Source organism: Carlito syrichta, unplaced genomic scaffold, assembly GCF_000164805.1.
Source record: "Carlito syrichta isolate Samal-C Ts95f unplaced genomic scaffold, Tarsius_syrichta-2.0.1 Scaffold316501, whole genome shotgun sequence".
NCBI lineage: Eukaryota > Metazoa > Chordata > Mammalia > Primates > Tarsiidae > Carlito > Carlito syrichta.
In genome coordinates, this window is record NW_007260597.1 from 380202 (window position 1) to 387500 (window position 7299).

Sequence of the window (7299 nt, forward strand, 5' to 3'; positions counted from 1 at the left end):
AAATTTTTTTTTTTAAAGAGCTCTATGGTCAAAAGTCAGCTTAATTAAAAGTTAACATCCAAGAGAGAGTGATATATATTTATGTAATATATGTTAACTATTTTATAATATAGATTAATATATTAATAAGATATATTAAAACCTTTATGCTTTTTTTCTTTTGGATCCTCTTAGGGAATTTTTTTTTTTTTTAGTTGACTGAAACCTTTTTTAAAAATTGTGTACATGGTATCTCTGTTTGCTTCCATTCTAAGATTACGCTCCTATTTACTTTTACTCTACCATTGTCCTCCTTCCTCTTTGCCACCTTTAGCCTGTTTTGCATTACATTACCTGATCTCTGGTTTTACAAGGGTGCCAGAAATTATTTTACATTGTAAGAAAAATTGATCTTGGTGTGTATAATGGCTACAAAATGAATTGATCAAGAAGAGTAGGCTTACTGGTGTTGGGTTGCCCAGCAGCCTCAGGGAAATGTACTTATAATGATGTACACAATGGAAGCATTGTACTGTCTTGTCCCATAGCATTTCCATCTTTTGGGATACTTGGGATTCAATGTAAAAACAAGATTCTTGATTTTGATAGATCTATGTTTTGCCTTCTAGTTGTACCTCCTTCTCACATGTATGAATATTAGTCTTTAAACAGATGTTTGTTTGGCTCTATTCTTCTAAGGGCTCTACCCTGAAGCCAGTAATCTAATCAAGAAACAAGCTAAGTTAAAAAGTCAAAAATACAACTTTTGGGCATTTAACTAGCTATCTTAAAATCCTTTTGTAACAAGAACTTACATCCTTGAGAAAATCTCCATTTGTAAGGGTGTCTGTCTGTTTACATTAGATACACTTACCATTGTTTTAAATTTATGTCATACCTTTGATTAAAGTGGTTTCCCTGGATAGATATCTTTTTGTTTGTTTGTTTGTTTTTGAGTTGGAGTCTCACTCTGTCACCCAGACTGGAGTGCAGTGGCCGCTCCCGGCCACCGCAGCCTCGACCTGCTGGGCTCCGGTGATCCTTCCGCCTCTGTCTTCCAAGTAGCCGGAATTACAGGCATGCGCTACCACGCCCGGCTGATTTTTTGATTTATTGTAGAGATGAGGTCTTGCTGCCCAGGCGGGTCTCGAACCCGCGAGCTCAGGCAATCCACTTACCTCAGCCTCCCAAAGGCGTGGGATTACAGGCTGAGCCACCGAGCCCGGCTTCCCTGGACATCTTAACTGAACTTTTATTTGTACTATTTATTCCCTTGGTTTGAGCAAACACAATATTTAGGCCTAAATTATTGGCTCTGTGCTTCTGAAATATAAATTTTCTGTATTGTTTTACCTAAGAGTTGTTCCTTTGGACATGCAAATTTAGGATTGCCTAGATAAAAATTGCCTAGGGTAATTAATAGGTAATCAAGATGTTGATAGTCCAAAGTAGGGAAAAGAAACTTTGAAGACTGGCAAATTAAGAATCATAAATCTATGAGATCTGCTTCTGGGCCAGGTGCGGTGACTCAGCCTGTAATCCCAGCACTTTGTGAGGCTGAGGCGAGAGAATTGCCTGAGCCTGGGGATTCGAGAGCAGCCTGGGCAACTTGGTGAGACCTCATCATTACAATAAATCACAAAAACTAGCTGGGCGTGGTGGCGTGCAGAAGGATCACCTAAGCCCAGCAGGTTGAGGCTGCTGTGGCTGTGAGGGTACCACTGCACTCCAGGCTGGGAGACAAAGAGTGAGACTCCAACTCAAAAAAAAAAAAAAAAAGATCTGCTTCTATGTGCCTACATGTTTATGTGTTTACACATTTCATGTGCATGTGATGTTTCACTGCCAAAATATATGAAAGAACTCTAATTAATTGCTTTTTTCCAAAAAGGAAGAACTTAAATTAAATATTTTATCAGAGAAATAGAAAATTTCACTAAAATATCTTTTAGTTCACATAATCTTTGGTAAATAAAACTGTCTTAAAATTATTGGTTGAACAGAAATGTCTTCAGAATTTAATTTAGACATTTTGTCTGAGTTTATTTGTCTATTGGTCAGACACTACTTCTGCTAGATGAGTTAGGGTCATAAAAGTTGTTTGTATAACATTTTTGATACTTAACTTGTTTATAAAGTAATGTCTTTAGAATTTGAACTTTTAGGCTACAACAAGACCCACTTCCAGGCATTGCCCTTTGTCCTGGACTCTGCATCTGATGCATAATTAAAATTATTTACCTCCTTGATTTTTCAGTAAAAATAAGATTTACTAAGAGTTAGTCTTATAATGAATATGTAATTAAAACTACTAAAAATAAGAGAAAATTCCATATACTAAGTATATTTTAAAAAATAGGGTGTGTTTTAGTAAAAAAGTTATTAAAAGGCATGGAAATGTGGTTTTTGTTAAAGAGAAAGTAATTTTGCTCAGTTTATAGGTTTTTAAGGATTGCTTTATGTTTAAAAATAAAAAATGATAGATTAATTAAATGAATATAAAAAGTTTTCAAAGAAAGTACATTTTTGTCCTAAGGCAAAATCATAGAACAAAATCGAAGGCTTAAGAAAGTTATAGGGGACATTGCCTTGCTAGATTCTGGTGTGGCCATGTGCTCTTTGAGCCATGGCTGTCGCCATGCTTCCTGACTTTGCCCCCCTCCCCCACCTTGGGGAGGTGAATCTTCTTTTTTTTCTTCTCTCTTTCTAATTTACTTTTAAATAAACGTTTCTTTCTTAACCTTTTTGTGTGTCGCAATTCTTTGCAATTACTCTGATCTCTGGGTTACCGGTGCTGTTCCTCCCCTCCTGTCACCCCTCCAGCACTCCACCCTCATTCTGTCCATACCCTAACATTTTTGGAGGTCCCACCGAGATTCTCTCTTTCTCTCTCTTTCTTATTTCTTACCTGGTGACCCTCTGTGAACTGTGTTGGAACCTGGTGGCAACTGAAAGCTCTGCCTGAGCCTACACTTCAGCATGCTAAAAGGACCCAGAGGGTGAGGGACTAAGGTTAACTCTTTACTTCCTTCTAGCCAAGATTTCTGAGTTTCCTCATGGACCAGACTGGATCTCGGTGGACAACTGATGGTCTCTGCCTAGGGCTACTCCCTAGGGAGACAAGAAGTCCCCGAAGGAAAGTTCAGACTGCCAGCACCTGTATGCGTGGGAGACAAAGAGCTTGGTTTTCTTTACTCTTCTCTTCTCTGGCTGGCAAAGCAATTCCATGAAGGATCTTGAAACTCCAACAGCTACGATACGCCTTTCTGCACCTCTGGTGAGTCACACGCCTTTTTTTCATCCACACACCCACATATTTGGATGCGTGCTCTTGGACAGCCCTTTGTTCGGATGACTTTCTGGGTCTCTCGGGTTTCCGGTTTCCATCTTGAGAGATTCCTAGAAAGGGTTGGGGACCTAGTTGCTGACAGTCCTGGTGCCAGGCCTTCCAAGACACAGTGGAGCATAGCATCCAGCGATCTCCAGTGGGCACAGGGATGGAAGGATGCTCTCTCCCTGCTGACTCACATCCTTTGCGCTGATTCCTTTGAACCTGTTGGGGATGTCTGGCAGGGGATCTGGATGGGTCAAGGCCCAGAAACAAATCCATGAAACCAAGAGCCCATCCAAGCTGTCCTTTTATTACAATACTGCTTTGCAGCCCCTGCACTGGCACCGGCTCCAGCCCACCTTGCCCCAGCTGACCTTTTCATACGATAGACAAGTACGGGGAAATGCCACAATATAAGCTAAGGAATGACAAAACCTGGCCAAAAAGTGGCTCCCTGGCTCCTAACACCTTTCTGCAACTTGATTTGTACCTAAGAAATGATAAATACCTTGAAATCCCATATATTCAGGCCTTTTATGAGTTAGCTCGCCACCCAAATGTCTGTTCCTCTTGCCATATTTCTGTGTTGGCTCCCCAGATCCCGTTGTCCATAGGCTCATCAGAGGATACTAATCCTGCTGACGGAGCCGATCCTCCCTCAAAAGAGTTTTCACCTCCTTCATACTCTCCTATTCCTGCTACAACTCCAATTCCTGCTCCCCCTCTAACTCAAAGTCTAACCCAGCTGGTTTAATTACTCCTGTCTCTTGTAACCTGCTTTTGCTACGCCAGTCTCCATCGGATTCCCTTCCTTCTCTTCTTGCCTTTATCCGTGAAGGAGGGGCTGGTGTCTCCGGCCGGGGCACCTAACTCTGGCCTTCAGTCTTTTCTTTTACCTTCAGAGAAAGGGCTGGTGCCAAAGGCCACAGCACCTGACCCCAGTCTCCAACCTTTTCACACTTCTTTCCCCCACTGCTTGATAACCCCCTGGTGGCAGCCCTACTAGCTGGGGCAAGTCATCACTCCCATGTGTACTTGGGAAGCCTATTCAGGATTCCACATGGCTTAACAGGTCTTTCCTCAGGGGGGTAACTGAAACAAAAAGATATCAAAGTTCTTGGTTTGTTGTTTTTTTATGATAAATTTCTCTCAAGTTATATCTAAACTGGGACTGTATCAACCCTCCTTCCCCAACGAAAGTAAAGGGATCCTGTTAACTACAAAAAGGTCAATTGTAATTTTAATCTGTTTTTTTCCAACCGAACTTGCAAGTGCTCTAGTAAAATTTACTTCCAACTTTACCACGTGTGAACACATTAGTGCTAAATAGCAGCACTATTTGTCAAAGGTAAAGCTTTAAATGCTAAACACCCTACCTTATCATGTAAGGTTTAAAAACTGACCATTCCCACCTGATTAAGTCACTTTTACTAAGCCTAGTACTTCTCCTGTGGGACAGATAAAATACTGGGTACTTTGTGTGAGCACAATAAGGATGGGAACTGATCACTCTCACCTAATTGTCCAAACCTTACAACTAAGATTACAGTTTAGTAATATGAGTTTTTAGCAACTTTGCCTGTTCATAACTATAAATAAGTAGGCACAGATCCTTACACATCCATGTGGTTTGTTCACTCCAAAGGGTTTTAGATCAAACCGTTACAGACAAAAATAATCAAAATGTCTTATGTGTAACCTATTAAAAAGAACCTTTGAGTTTTTTTTTCTAGCTAAAACACTAGAAAAACAACAGGGTGCCAACATGGAAGGCTGGAGAACCAGAGGACCAAAGAGGCCTCCCAATTGGCAGTCACTATTAGTGACAAAACTCCAACTGTCCATCAGACACCTGGTAAGAACAAACCCACTAAGGGGATGGTGCCCATTGCTTATGGGTACAGTCTATGGGGGCACTGAAAGCATAGTTGCCCCCAAAAGGCCTTAACCTCCTGGACCTTGCCCACTATACAGGCCAGAAAGTCATTGGGAAGCAGGTGCTTTTTTCTGAAGAGAGGAGAGAACACTTGGCTCACAAATGGTGGCCACTTATAGAGGCCTGCCAATCTGCTAAACTACCTGGCTCTGGTTCACCATCCCCCCAACAATCTCCAAGGTAAATCGGGCCCTGGAAGCCAAATTAATTTCTTAATTTAACACAGGTGCCAGCCTTTTGGTCCTGGCCATCCAAGTTGAAATCATATAGCCTTAGTCAAAAGAATTTTCTCCTTTAAACAAAAGAGGGGGAAAGAAAGAGACAAAATTCAGTTAGCCCTCCCCCACTGTCTTTGTTACCAAAAAAAAAAAAAGCAAAGTTTTTTTTTTCTTTTCAAAGTCTTTGAACTATCACTTTGGCTAAATAAGTAACTTTTCCAATAACTACTGTGATTTTGTGTTGTAATATTATACTTTTAAAATTTTGATACTTAAACTTTTCAAATTCTCAATTTAGTCTCTAGGGTGAGATAAGAAGATGTGGCCCCAGAAGCCACATCTGCCCCACACCCTCCCGAGCTAACTGCAGACCAGGTAATATTTCCCTGTCAGAAGGCCCATACAATCCCACTCCTCTCATCAAAAGTGGAAAAATGTTAATCTCCCATCTTGCTGGCATAGAGGTTACCTGGGCTTCATCCTCTAGCATATCAATCTTTGTGAAAGTATATCAAACCTACTATAAAAATAAAGGAAATGGTTTTCTCTTGCCAATGTCTACCTGTTTTAAATTCTCAGTTCAAGTTACAACCTAACTACATGTCGCTAATGTTTTAAATTTTTTCTTCAAACTTTGTCAAAGTAACTATATTTCCTTGCTTAAGTCATTAGTAAAATTCCTTACACTGTCTGTAAATTCTTATCACAACCCAAAAAGGCTAAAAGACAAGCTCTGGGGTCGGAAGTCTACATATAGACCCAGGAATTTACTGGTGCAACAGTGAGAACTGCCTGGACTCCTGTAGTTGGTATCAACCCACTGGGGAAATTGTAAATACATTTTACATGTATGTTATAACAGTGGCTATAATGGACTTTAGTATAATAATATTAATTCTTATAGTTAATACTTTGGATATAAATATTGAAAATACTTAACTCCCCGGGCTCCTATCCTCTCATCCCCTCCTCTTGCTCTAGACAGGTAGGGACAGCTCTATGCCCCATGTAGAGCAGGAAGTAACTACAGAAGCCTGACCTTCGTCCCTGTTTCCAGGAACAAATAAGAATATTTTTAAAATAGCAAGAGGTGGGAATGAGAGAGTTTAGTCTTTTTGCCTCAGCATAACCATTAGAAAGTGTTCAGACATTATACTGCAGGATAAACAGCAGCCTATCCCATCCCCCTAGGCGAATCTCCTTCAGATGCAAGACCTGGACAGTCCAACCTTTCAATACATGGTTTAGCATAATAATCTCTAGTGAACTTTTAGGTTCCTAGTCAAGGCAAAAGATCAAAGATCATCCTTTGGCTGGCCAAAGTCATAAAAGTAATAATACGACCACCCCACCTTTGGTCAAGGAATTTGTGAGTTGCAAATGTCTAATATGTTTCTTGCAGAACACACCTCCCAAGGTTAACCTAATCTGCCCTTTATGACCTATGTGACACAGATAAGCCCCACCATGGCAGCAATCATGTGACTAACCCACCCATCTGCCTGCTGTCCATCACCTGACATCATCAGTACCTGTGCTTGTCTGCCCCTTTGTGATGATGTGGAAGCAGACCACCACCCAATCTCCTTAATGATCTTCCCCCATCAAGGGGAATGGTTAAAAGGACTCAACCATAAGCAACCAGTGGTCATTGCTTGCTAGATCTGGTATGGCCATGTGCTCTTTGAGCTATGGCTGTCACCATGCTTCCTGGCTTTGGCCTCCCTCCCCCACCTTGGGCAGGTGAATCTTCTTTTTTTCTTCTCTCTTTATAATTTACTTTTAAATAAACTTTTCTTTCTTAAAAAAAAAGAAGAAAGTTTTAGGTTTATGAC